At 34.1% G+C, this 13,452-nt stretch overlaps 1 long non-coding RNA gene across 1 annotated transcript; it reads left to right on the top strand.

The window, feature by feature from the left end:
• Nucleotides 1–7,254: 7,254 nt before the first annotated feature.
• On the top strand, nt 7,255–8,643 carry LOC140746659 (uncharacterized). Its single transcript, XR_012102793.1, has 2 exons — nt 7,255–7,809; nt 7,987–8,643. It is a non-coding gene; the product is annotated as an uncharacterized LOC140746659 (long non-coding RNA).
• The last annotated feature ends 4,809 nt before the right edge of the window (nt 8,644–13,452 follow it).

The raw sequence follows: 13,452 nt of genomic DNA on the forward strand, positions 1-13,452 counted from the left end.
ACGTGACGTATTAGACATCTTTTTTGCCGCGAGCCGTATCTGAAGATACATATAAAAGCGCCAATATGCGTTCAAAAACCGTCAATTAAATTATATTGTCTTTTTATATTACAGCAGATAGATACTACAAATGTAGAATATGAAGCCTATTAACATTATCAAATCAAACCAGCTGATAATTTAATTGTTATTATTATTATTAATTGTTATTGTTAATTATTATTATTAATAATGAATAATTTCAAGCTACTGTTATAAATTATCAGCTTGTTTGATCGGTTTATAATATTTTATAAATCAATCAATTATGATTTAGCAACATAATTTTGAAATAACTACATTATGTATATAAAAACACGGACAAAACATAAACGGACTGACAAATAAAACAGAATCTCAACAAGGGGTAATAATCCGTGTAAGTGGATACCTCCCCCAACTCGACTGGCAATCGGAAAATAGGAATGAAAATTCTGAATATTTTGAAACGCGTGGAACCGAATGGATTCTATCGATGAGAGATGAGTACACGTTTTAATTGCCACCTCTGATAGACTAAATGCATAGCCCCGCGGCTTATAGTCTAGATGTACAAAAGTAAGCGACGTCGAGCCGCGGCCTATATGGATAGTAAAAATCAGTTAAGTGACGTCATGCATCAGGAGTACGTTGTGTGATCGCTAATGGCTTTTAATAAAAATAACATCATATATCCAAGACAATTGCAGCACACAGTACAATCTTTTTATAAAAATACAAAGATGAGAAATAAAACAAATAAAAAAATGGAAAAAAGACAAACTAAACAAATAAATAATAAACACGTTAACGTACTAAACCGTACTGTACCCTTAGTATGAGTTTTTACGTTTTGACAAAATTGAGAGTTTTTGTTTTTGTTTATGTATTTCTCATACATTTACACATAAGACATAAACAAATACCAAAACAGTCATTTTTGTAAAAACGTAAGAACTCATACTAAAGGGTACTGTATTCCGTATAATACGTTCTTAAATTTAAATGAGATAACACACAAACGATAGTGAACGGGGGAAAGTTCATGTCAGCGATCACCACCGACAGTCGCTGGCAACAGTCCGCAACAGTCAGTGAACGTCGGCTACGACTGTTCACTGTCGTTGCTTGACGTCGACAACAGGCGGCGACTGTTGTCGGCTGATATCGTTCGTTAAAAATCGTGAGACATATGTAGTTGAAAAAAATATTTTTTCACTAAACTATAATTATTTTTGTTGTCAAATTATTTTTGGCTTAACAGTACACTTCCAACGACATAAAAAAAAGTATAAGCAAAGTCTATACGCAATGATCTATCGAAGGAGCACGCCGGAATATGCTTTTGGACTTCTTTTATTTTCTGTTTATAAATAATGTCTACAAATATTACCTATACATCAATACTTGTTTCATTACGATATGTTTTTTTACCAACTCTTTACTCTTCAACATATTTTTTCTATCAGCAAACCTGATGAAGACGAATCCTATACGATTTACATGCAAAGTTGTAGTTTACAAACACACGTAAATCCGCTGCAGGCTGTAGAGCCCGGATAGCCGGGCGAGCTATTTCCAGCTACAGGTGAAAATCAATACGTATGCACTGAGTGCCCTGAATCAAGGCTTGCTCTGAATAAATTATACCGTGGATTGAAATAAAGTTTACAAGGAAGTTACAAGTTTTATAAGAGCTAGTTAAGATCAATGAGTGTGTATGCAATTTATGTTTTAGATCACGGTGGGAATTTGTATTTTTATTAGATTTCAATGATTCGGTCGGCTCTGTCTTTCGGGCTTGTCAGTCAGGCTCTGATTTTTTTGATAAATCTAGGCATTTAGGTTTCGTCACGATGTTCTCTTTCATCGTCTGTTTTATTTAAATAAGTATGTAATGTCATAAATCAAATTTCCTGCTTTTTGATACTCCAAAGGATTTGGCTTTTACTGATACTACCTATAACTTGGTAACCATCTCGAAAAAAAAACTCTTATTTACTTAACGCGATGTTTCTAAATAAAAGTCTACTATACAATTTTGTGCCCATCATTCACGTTTCATTTAGCAATCGAACATGCATATCAGTCATTTACAGGGACAGATGATGGATCAACCCAATCCGTCATATCCATCATATCAAAAACGAAAACCTAAATGGCGGCGGTAAAACATCAGATTTATCATGCCGCGTGGACAGTAGTTGTTCTAAAAAAATCTAAAGTCTACACTCCGTCAAAGATAAATGGAATTAAATTGACGTTTTTGGGAATTAAAAATAACCACCGTATTGTTTAATAACTAACATTTTATAGTAATAGTACTTACATATAGTAACGGAATCTTTGAGCCCGATTTCTATCCACTTTGAACGTTAAGTTTAATTCAAAATAGAGCAGTAGCTGTAGCTTAACATTAGGTGGACTGCCTCTTTAATATATATAAAAAACTAACATTGTAAATTTAATATATGAAAAAAGCTGTCTAGTCTCGGCTTAATATTATAAACCATCATAACAGGCATCCATTATTCCCGATAATATGATATCGTTTGAAAGGCAGGATCAGGTTTCAATTTCATTACGTGAACATCAGTTGTCGGCGATACAAAGGGCTGCAGTCAATCTACACAATGGGCTGCAGTTTCAGCTTACAACTGCATCAAAGGTGTATCAAATTTATCAGAAAAGGCAATAAGCTTTTACCTTGATTGACCAGCGATAAATGGGAAGAAATACATAGAAGTATGTAACTTGTTTTGATTAGAAAATAAAACAATAGGTATAGTTTCCAGTTTATACAAGAATATTTGTGGCAAAACATATAGGAAATATTTATCATATTAAAGCCATGTGCATAATAAATTATTCTAAATTGAAAGCAACTATTCTAATAAGTACGAGTCGAACTCGTACATGGAGGCTTCCGTACCACCAAATTATTTTTAACTTATTTTTATTCATTTTATTATTTTCAACAATAGTTATAAGACACAACAATAAATGGCGTTGGGGTGATAATGAATGATACGTAAACAACGTATAATAAAATTAAAATAACTTTATTAAAAATGTTTTATGGTTCTAATTTGTATTTATTATAATACCAGTTATAGTAGTTAACGGATTGTAAAAAAATCAACAGTCTTTCTAGTACGGTTTAACAGTTAGATCAAGAAATACCGGTTTGTTGTATGGAGACCCCCTCTAATATTCAACTTTATTTTATTTTTAGTATTTGTTGTTATAGCGGCCACCATTATGCATCTTCTGTAAAAATTCAATTCATGTGTCATTCATTACGGTTCCGGAGATATAGCCCTGTGACAGACGGACAGACGGATAGACGGACAGCCAGCGAAGTCTTAGTAATAGTGTTCCGTTTTTGCCCTTTGGTACGGAACCCTAAAAATGATAAAATTTTACTGTAAAAATTTTGACGAATACCATGAAATCTCGAAATCGAATTCCGTTACAAAAATAGAAAATAGTAATGCTTGCTGTAGTATTTAAATAGGCACTTAAGCTCCGATTTTACTAAACGGTAACTACGACAAAGCGTAACGACTTGTTTTTTAAAGAATTTTTCAAGACATTTATTAATTACGCTGTTTTAAAAATAATACCATAATATTTTCAATACCATACATTAGAATCTACCGTCAGTTTTCCGAAGTTTATCCCTCAGAGAGTAATGAGATTGCGCGTCGTGTCCTCTGGGCGTTAATTCGATTCGCGCAACGAGCTACATTATTTAGTAGCTCGTTGCGCGAACCGAGTCACTTTTGGTAGTCGCGTTAAATACTATTTAATCGCTAAAGCCTCCCCTGACGGAATATCATCAATGGTGACTAATTAAAGCCACCCATGCTAAAAAAAAATATTGCATTGATTTTCGGAAAAGTAGCCAAACTGCATAATTACCCAAAATTTTTGATTTTGATGTCTAAGGACTTTTTATTTGACCTCCCGCGTGGCGGAGCGGTCATCGCACCAGTCCAACACGCAAAGGGCTCCGGGTTCGATCCCCGGCAACACAGATATCTGCATGACGAACTTAGATATGTGTTCTGGGTCTGGGTGTTTCGTGTATTCGTCTTTGTGTGGGCCCATGGCAGCCACGATACAGAGAATCCTAGTATGAGGCTGTGAGTGTAGAAAGCGTTTAAAACGTTTTTATGGTTCACTTATCTGTGTACTAAATTTAATTTAATCACACTAAATGGAAAAAACGTAGCTTGTTTTTTTATAATATTGGAATAGCAAAAAATAAGTAGCCACTGTCAACTATGTACATCAATAATCAACCCCAGGTAAGACGAGACAGTGTTTACCCCTGAGCGCTAAATCCCCTCGTTATTCTCTCCCTTTCAAAAAACTTGCAAACAAGAACATACAACGTTTAACATGTCGTATCTTATCATAATATATTCATATATTGATACAATACTTATAGAACAAAACATTTGAAACTACATTTTGGTGTCGTTTTTGATAAATGTCTTTCATCATTTTCTAGACGGCCCAAAAGAAATATAACTTCAATAATAGTCCTTACCTTCATAATACTTATTTGCAAGTATTTTACAAACCAATAACTCTTGACCGAAAACTATTAGATCAGAGGTTGGATTCAATTTTGGACAGCGTAACTAATCAGCTTATCGGAACGTAGCGTCGAAATGTATTTTCAAGGGAAATGGTGAGCGTTAGAGCGCACATTTTGCAACTCCAGTTAAAGTGTTATGACGTCATTATTCTGAAAATCGATGATAAATCCTAGGTCAATTATTATTAAAGTGGTAAGTGGAATAGGTTATATATCCTAGATCGATCTGGGTGTTAAGTGAAATATGTAAACCTCGTTGTAAAGTAAATAATAATATGTATAATGTATCGAAATGTCATATTAGGGTTAGGTTAAAAAATAAAGAAAACCCGGGCGAGTAGCGAATTTAAATTATATTTTTACCAACTGAAAATATAAGTTTGCTCGTTTTCCTGTTATGATTAAACAAGGAGCAAATTTTATCTACATTAAACGCTTGATTTTTTGAAATAATTTATTTCGATAAAGATTAATATTTGCTATCTATTAAAACCATTTTATTATAAACTAAATTTTTCTTAATGCTCCTTTTTAAATCATAAAAACAGTTATTTGGAGTACGCAACAAAGATAGACATATGCCATCGCGGACTTATTTGTAGACTAGCAGAACCCGTGGCTTCGCCCGCGTACAAAAATAGAATATGACATACAAATAACTGTAATTGCAAATTTGCACCTCTAACCATTTTAACGATAAAGTAGCTTTAATATTTCATTTATAAAAGCTTTATTAAATAATTTTTTCGTCACTGTGTACCTAAATTGGTCAAGTTTTCTTCAGAAACATACACTAAAACTTTAATTAGCGGCCTGTAATGAAATTTCGTTAAAATATAAGTTTCATGTAGGATACAATAATCATTATTTACACTATTTCATAGGAACCGTCCATGTTATTCTCTGATCCATAAAGTACTAACCACTATGCAAAAATCATAACTATCCCTTGGTATGTGAAAAACAAAACACAAACGTATTCATGGTAACCGTATGGCAACTGTTTGGTGGCAACCGTATGGCAAGTTGTTAACGCACTAAAACCCCCTCTCACAACTTTTGGTACTTAGCTTAAGGTAAGCGGCCTCACATACAGTGGTTTTTTTCAAGGTCGCTGGCTGGGCGGTTAGAGCTCCCAAAATTGCCGCAACCCCAGAAGTCCCCCTTTAGTCTCTTACTACAGGCAGGGGATACTCTAGGTCTGTTCTAGCCCAAAATTTTAATCCAAAGTCTATGTGTCGACCACTTCACCATCACTAATCCACGTATAACCACAACTATACCCCACGGCAGGAACAAAATGTCGGCAAGCAATGTATCTAAGTGGTTGGGATGTAATCAGTATACCAAAATGCTCAATGTGAATAAAATTACGCATTATCATATATAACATTTGTACCCGTCCACGTTGTGCTTACGTGTGAACAGACCTGTCGGAAATTTCGTTTCTAACTTCGAACCTAAAAGATTCACGTATAATACATATACCGTATAACAATTATTTTATCAAAACATTCCTATGTACATATGTATCAATAAATATTTCATCAGCTAATTTCTGAAAGCTAGTATTCAACACCAGCGGTCGGTAACCCGTGAGCCATGGGTGTAGTGTGGCCCGCGACTCTCCCTTGTGGCCCGCGGGTCTGCGCGTTACTAAAAAACTGTTGTTCTGCACTTCAGCACGCGCAATACATTCCCATGTTAAAAACTTTATACGTTACGGCGGCCCGTAGAATATCGCCCTACACTAAACCTCTCTGCACTTTGTTCTTTATCCAGACACGCCAAAAGAATTATAACTTCAATAACGGTTTTTAAAGAAACTTTCTTTACTTATAGTACCCTGATGGGGTTGATTTGTCAACAGAGTCAACAGAGTAGCTCAAAATGCTGATACAGGTGTGTAAATAGAACGGCATATAGCGTACACCCTTTTATAGCCGTCTCAAGGGTTGATCTAATAAAAACAATGACTCAGATCTCAGATTGTGTCTCATGATAATTTTCATAATGCTACCTTCCAAATTAACGGATTATAAAAAAGTTCCAACCCCTATTAAATTACCTTAAGGGTTGATTTTTCAAAAACGGTGAAATAAGTGTCCTATTATTTCCAATCAGAAAGCCAAGTATTAATTTTCATAGACTTTGCTTCATCATCGGCTTAGTTTTAAACAAACTTATTTACCCCTATTTTACCCACTTAGGGGTAGATTTTCCATAAATGGTGCAAAAAAAATTCTATCATTCTCAAACAGAAAGCCAATTGCAAGTTTTTGCAGTCCTTGCTTCCAAATTAACGAATTTTGAAATAAAATTCCAACCCCCATTTAACGACCTTAAGGGATGATTTTCTAAAAACAATGAAATAGGTATTTAATTATTTTCTACCGAAAAGCCAAAAACCGATTTTCAGAGAGATTACATTAAAACTGGGGGACTTTCATACAATCTTACAACCCTTATTTAAGCCACATAAGGGTTGATTTCCCCTAAATAGAATTAAAGCTCCACTATATCTAACCAGTAAGGTAATGGCTAACTTTCATAGTACTGGCTTTCAAATTGGCAAATTTTAAAATTAGTTTTCAATACCTATTTTATGAACTAAAGGGTTGATTTTTCAAAAACAATGAAATAGGTGTTTAATTATTTTCTATCGTAAACCCAAATACCGATTTTCATACAGTTTACATTAAAACTGGGGGACTTTCACACAAACTTACAACCCTTATTTAACCCACATAAGGGTTGATTTTCCAAAAACGGTAGAATTGGGTACTTGACAGTTATAACAATAAAATATGAAATATATCCAATATGATAGCTTATAAGTAAACATAAATTATGCAGTATTTAGTTTAATTTTAATACGTTCTAAGTATTTTATTTTTTTAAAAGAAATTTTCGATTTTTTATCTGTGGATTTTAAATCCCAAAACGGCGACAGTGCTGCCTTAAATGTCATGTGACGTCACCACATGCATAATAAACAAGACAAATAAAAATGATATCGTTTGCTGTTAGAGTTGGTTGAATTTATGTTGTGAACCGAAATGAATCCACAGTATATTAAAGCTGATAGCGTGAATCTGCTTAAAGAAGATATACAATGCAATAAATAAAAATGAATACAAAAACTTCCGTGAAATAACCTATGGAAATCACAAATAAACAACGTAAGTAAAATATTCTTTATATTTACATTTAATCATTTCGGACAGTTAAAACATTTCTTAACCGATTTCCGATAGAAGAAAGGTTGTGTTTAAGTGATTATCAAGCTTTTTAAACTATACTTATATTCTTATGTGAACTGCTTTAAGGTTATTTATTGGTTATATTTATATTTTCAGATCTTCGCGACAGTCGTATAGTGACGACGCTATAGGCTATGTGCAGTTTAAGAGGCAGGCAAGTTTGTGTTTCATGAAAAGTAAAAGTTGTCCTGAATACAAGGTACATCAAAAGTCATGCTCAGTGTCCATGACTGTATATGAAAAACAAAGTATTATTAAATGTGATGACTGTCCTGCCTCCCAAGGAGGCAGCAAACATGCAGTAGCATTTTTAATGTGGAGTCATAGAAAGTGAGGAACCAAAAGTTTCAAAGGTGGTCAGCACTGAAGTACATAAAGTAAAGGAAATGGGAAATAGTAGTTCTTTACTTGAGTAACCTACGCAACAAGATGAAGGAAGGAAAATGACCATACAGTTGCTGTTATTGCACTACAGATTTCTCAAAATGACAATGATAAAAATTATATATCTAGTTGTTACAGAAAATACTTTTAAAAATGAAGAAAGTACACACTCAAGCAGCACAAAAATTCAGCGTAGTAAGAGCTTCAATATACAAGAAAATAACAGCTTCAAAATGCTTTGAGGTTATCTGTAGTAGTTCACAAAAGTGTATAAATATATACAAAAGTTCTACGGTGTGTAGTCAATAATAGACCCATATAAACCTAACAAACAAAGCAGTCGGTTAATAAAAGATTAAAATTAGCAAATCATGTATTTTTAATTATACAGTCCTGTAAGTTAATCCGTGCACAAGTAATAATAACTCAGTCATCGAAATAGTTTGTTTCTTATTAATTACAGAATGAGGCCTTAAAATAGAGAATTCTCGTAGACGTCTTTTAATTCATTTATTTTATTCTTAACTAATACTATTCTAACTCTATTCTTATCGTAGACATCTTTATAATATATGAATACTTTAACTTGCTGTTTTGTTCTGATTACATCCGGGTTTGATGATTTAGAGTAGATGAATCACTCCTTATTCTTTTTTCTCATTAATACTTCTATTATATGTTTGAATCCTCTGTCTGCAAGTTCTTTTAACGTTTATGAGATTTCGGTTTAGGAACGTGTATAAGCAAATTTGTTAGGATATTTAGCGATCGTACTTGTACACATCGTCACTGCACACGTCTTATAACTTGTCATTTATTTCAATTTTAATTATAAAAGCTAAATAACTCCCTATTTTCTTCCGAGCGTTGTTTGTTTACAGTATAATGACGTTTCGCCATAAAATGACACTTGACCGCCTGATTTAACGCGACGTTCCGTTCACCGTAAAGAAACTTTGTTTTTTATTAATAAATAGCCCTTTTTTCGAAAAAGTGATCAATGAAAGGCATATATAATACGTATACTAATTCATTAAAACACTTTCCCAAAAAGTGTCAAGTAGCCAATTAAAGTTGCACTATATCTAACCAGTAAGGCAATGGCTCACTTTCATAGTGCTGACTTCCAAAATGGCAAATTTTAAAATAACCTGTCAACCCCTATTTAACCACCTTAAGGGTTGATTTTGGGAAAACTCTTTAATTATATTTTTATTATTTTAAATCCGTAAGCTAAATTTGAATTTTCATCGAGTTTGGTTTAAAATTGACGGATTTTCATACTAACTTTCAACCCCTATTTAACCCCCTCAACGGTGGAATATGAAAAAATCCGTTCTTATTGCGGATCTACATCATAAAATAAATCTATATTCCAAAGATCTACAATTAATTAGAACATTTTATGGTTCTATCTTTTATAGTTCAAGCAGCGTACGCAATATAAGTAACTTTTCTGAAATATCTTACGGAACCCTATTTTTTTCCAAAATAAAATATAGCCTATGTTACTCGTAGATAATGTAGCTTTCGAATGGTGAAAGAATTTTTAAAATCGGTCCAGTAGTTTCGGAGCCCATTCATTTCAAACAAAGAAACAAAAAAATCAAACCTTTCCTTTTTATTAGGGCGAGCGAAGCGAGTCCTCTATAATTCGAAAATCTTGCAAGCTTTCCATCCCTTTTTTGAAAAAACTACAGGGCTTATAAATTTGAAACTTAACATAGTTACTTAAGGTCATGTCTAGATTGGACCAACACGATTGAAATAAGGTTTTGTACACAAAAAAAAAACACTTTTTTATCAAATTTAAATTTAGTGTAACATTGATGGCTGTATGACTTGGATTATTTTAGTTTAAATAATGGCAGAATAAAAAAACGTCATGATGAATGCAGACATTTATGACATAATTATGTCAATCAAAAATATGAAAATGCTAACGTGGCAGCGTTTCACCGAGGTTTCACCGGTGTATTTTAAAAGCGTTTTGTTTCAAGTTTTTCTTTGTTTTATAATATAGGAGTAGCCGACGAGCATACAGTCCATATGATGGTAAGTGGCTACTGCCACCCATGGACATCTGTAATTAACAGGTCGGCCACAGAAGCGCCGCTCCCCTGAGGACTAAACTGGAACGTCTCAGATAAGTTTTTTTTTTAATAATATATGAGTAGCAGACGAGCATGCAGTCCACCAGTAAGTGGCTAAAGCCGTCCATGGACATCTGCAATCAAACCCAGATAGGATTACATATTCCTACCTGAGGTTGACAAATCAACTCAGAGTACGCCGAGAGTTCGCACTAATCGCGTATTTAGTCAAATTGTTGCGCGGTGTAGCTCATAATCCGGAGGTACTGTGTCGCCTGGAGCCCTGTGCTCCAGAGGACTATGTGTGTAGACGCCGGCGCCCGCCCCTGCTGGCCGTGCCGACAGCCAGGACCGAGCTATTGGCTAAGTCACCTCTTACTCGAGCACTCTGTACACTCAACCAGGCGCATGAACAACTTGACGTATTTTCATGCAACTTGAGTGAATTCGCAATAGTTGTGCTTCATATAATATGTTTAATGAAGTAGGAATGTAGGTAAGAATTTAGTTAAGTATTTAAAATAAGGCCTCTCTATCGTATTGGGTGTTTAGCCTGTAAGGATAGATGTAATGGTGTTTTAAGAATAAATAAATAAATAAAAAAAAAATTGAATTGGTTAGGTTAGGTTGGAACATATAAGACAATATAAAACGAAGCGAGCAGGGCGCGACAGCGCCCAGCGAGCGGGTGGGCCCAATCTGTATGAATTCAGACCTTACACTTATTCATGATCAATGACATGAGCACACAATATTCTACTTACTATAGTATTTTTCAAAGTGATTTTTGTATTCGAAACACTTCATTTAAAATAAAATGCTGCTCGGTATTAAAAAAAAACATTTGCTAAATATTGAATAAAACGCAGGACGTAATGTTTACACTTAGAAAAATATTAGGTCGCTCAAATTAATGTTTGTAAGTTGCTGTTCTGTTGATTTCTCGTCACTCGCAGTCAGTTGCTCCCTTAGTAATACTATAACCAAAATTCATTATTTTTGTCGTTCAAAACTTTTATTTGCAGTCACTCGTTTAAATACTACCCGTTTAGAATCCATCCGCAAATTTCATTTCCATCGTCAAAAAATACTTTGTTTGTGACAAAAAGCCCAGTGACAAATTTACAATTTAGCGACTATCACATTGTGTTTTACGGAAATTCGTTCCTGTATTGTATAGAATTGGTTATGTTAGGTAGAAACATAAAAGAAAATACAAAACTAATTGAGCAGGCCACACACATAATTCATTAATTTAATTCATAAATTTAATAGTTAATTTAACAATTAATAAAAATGTTATTTAATAGAATTAATTAGTAGCTCATTCGCAGCTTTACGGAATGTATCCCTCGGAGCTTTAGTAAATTAAAGAAGTCGTGGTGAATTCAACATTCACTGATAAATGACCCAAATCGACATGAAGAGAATAATAAAGGTCATTCACCATCTTGTTGATTGGTAACAGACTCCAGATTAGCTTATAATGTACTGCGTTTCAGACATCCACAATAGCTTATACCTATATATACTTAAAAATATTTTTTGCAAATCAGACGCAATAATTTTATAAGTATGGCGGAGTTTAAATTCAAGAGTAAAAAGATACCAAGGATAAATATCAAAAAAATTACAATCCCAAAAAATGGATCTAATATAAGTTATCCACCACAAGCATTTAAAGTGGTTCTGGTTCTGGATCAAAGGTAGCTTTGCTCTTCATAGGTCTTCTGACGAAAGGTAGATTTAATAATTTATTGTTAATTAATAAGTGACCACATCATCTTTGATATAGGATCTTAAACTGAATATACCATTCACGATACGCGAGCCCTTATAAAGCTGCGCTTTTTGCTAGTAATATTAGTATGCCATCAAAAACACTGCTTGTAAAAAAATCCAAGCCTCGCCATTTAGCTCTTCCACCGTAAAAAGTCGTGAGATCCATAGAATCCAAGTCGGTTGATTCATGCAGTCTCTACTTAAGAGACCTTCTGTCTTAAGGTATTATCTCACTATCTAACCTAACAACATCTCATGGGACCATATCAATATTAAAAATATTTTATGTTTCAAATAAATAGATAAGATTTGGCAATCGTACTAAACAAACTAATTTAATTTAATATACATATACTTGTGATAACAAAACTGTCGTTCTATGGCCTTAGTGTTCAAACAGTAAATTGGTTTAACAGTTATTTTTTTAACCGAACTCAGAAGGTCGAACTTCAAAATAGCAATAACGGTATAAAAAGTCAATCAACATCTCAAAATATAAGACGAGGAGTTCCTCAGGGGTCTATTTTAGGACCTCTCCTTTTTATACTGTACAGTGCTGATGTGATAAATAATATAAAATATTGTAGATATCACATATACGCGGATGATATACAAGTATATACTTCATTTAAACCTTGTGACACAGATGAGGCAGTGTCTAGACTAAACTCGGAACTCGATCGTATTTCTCTGTGGTCTGAACGCAATTCCTTAGTATTAAATCCGGAAAAATCTAAGTTTTTGATCATGGGAACAACTACACAGGTTCGCAAAATTAGTGGTAAAAATCCGTCTATTATTTTAAACGGAAAATTATTAGATAGGGTATCAGAGGCACGTAACCTGGGGGTAGTCATGGATGAAAACCTTAGATTCGAGAAGCACATAAATAATATTGTACGTAATTGCTTTTATAGATTAAAAGTTTTTACCGTATGAGAAATTACCTCAGTGGGACCTTACGCATCAACGTATGTGAAGCCCTTGTTTTATCTAAGTTTAGCTACGCGTATACCCTCATAGAGCCACGACTACTGACACGGACAAAGAAAGTCGTCCAGCGAGTCCAAAACGCCTGTGCACGCTTTTGTTTTAGCATTCCGCCGCGCTCTCACGTAACTCCTTATATTAATGCCGCTAACATTTTAAAAATGGACCTCCGCAGGCAACTACATCTAGCCACATTTATATTCGGTGTTATAAAAAATAAGGAACCCTTATATCTATTCAATAAGCTGACATGGGCTAGGGATTATTTAAATGATAGAACCCGGTCAGCTCCGGATAAATTATGGTACCCGTC

Source organism: Epargyreus clarus, unplaced genomic scaffold (genome assembly GCF_041222505.1).
Source record: "Epargyreus clarus isolate Ecla_fem2 unplaced genomic scaffold, WU_Ecla_fem_2.2 ptg000013l, whole genome shotgun sequence".
Classification (NCBI taxonomy): domain Eukaryota; kingdom Metazoa; phylum Arthropoda; class Insecta; order Lepidoptera; family Hesperiidae; genus Epargyreus; species Epargyreus clarus.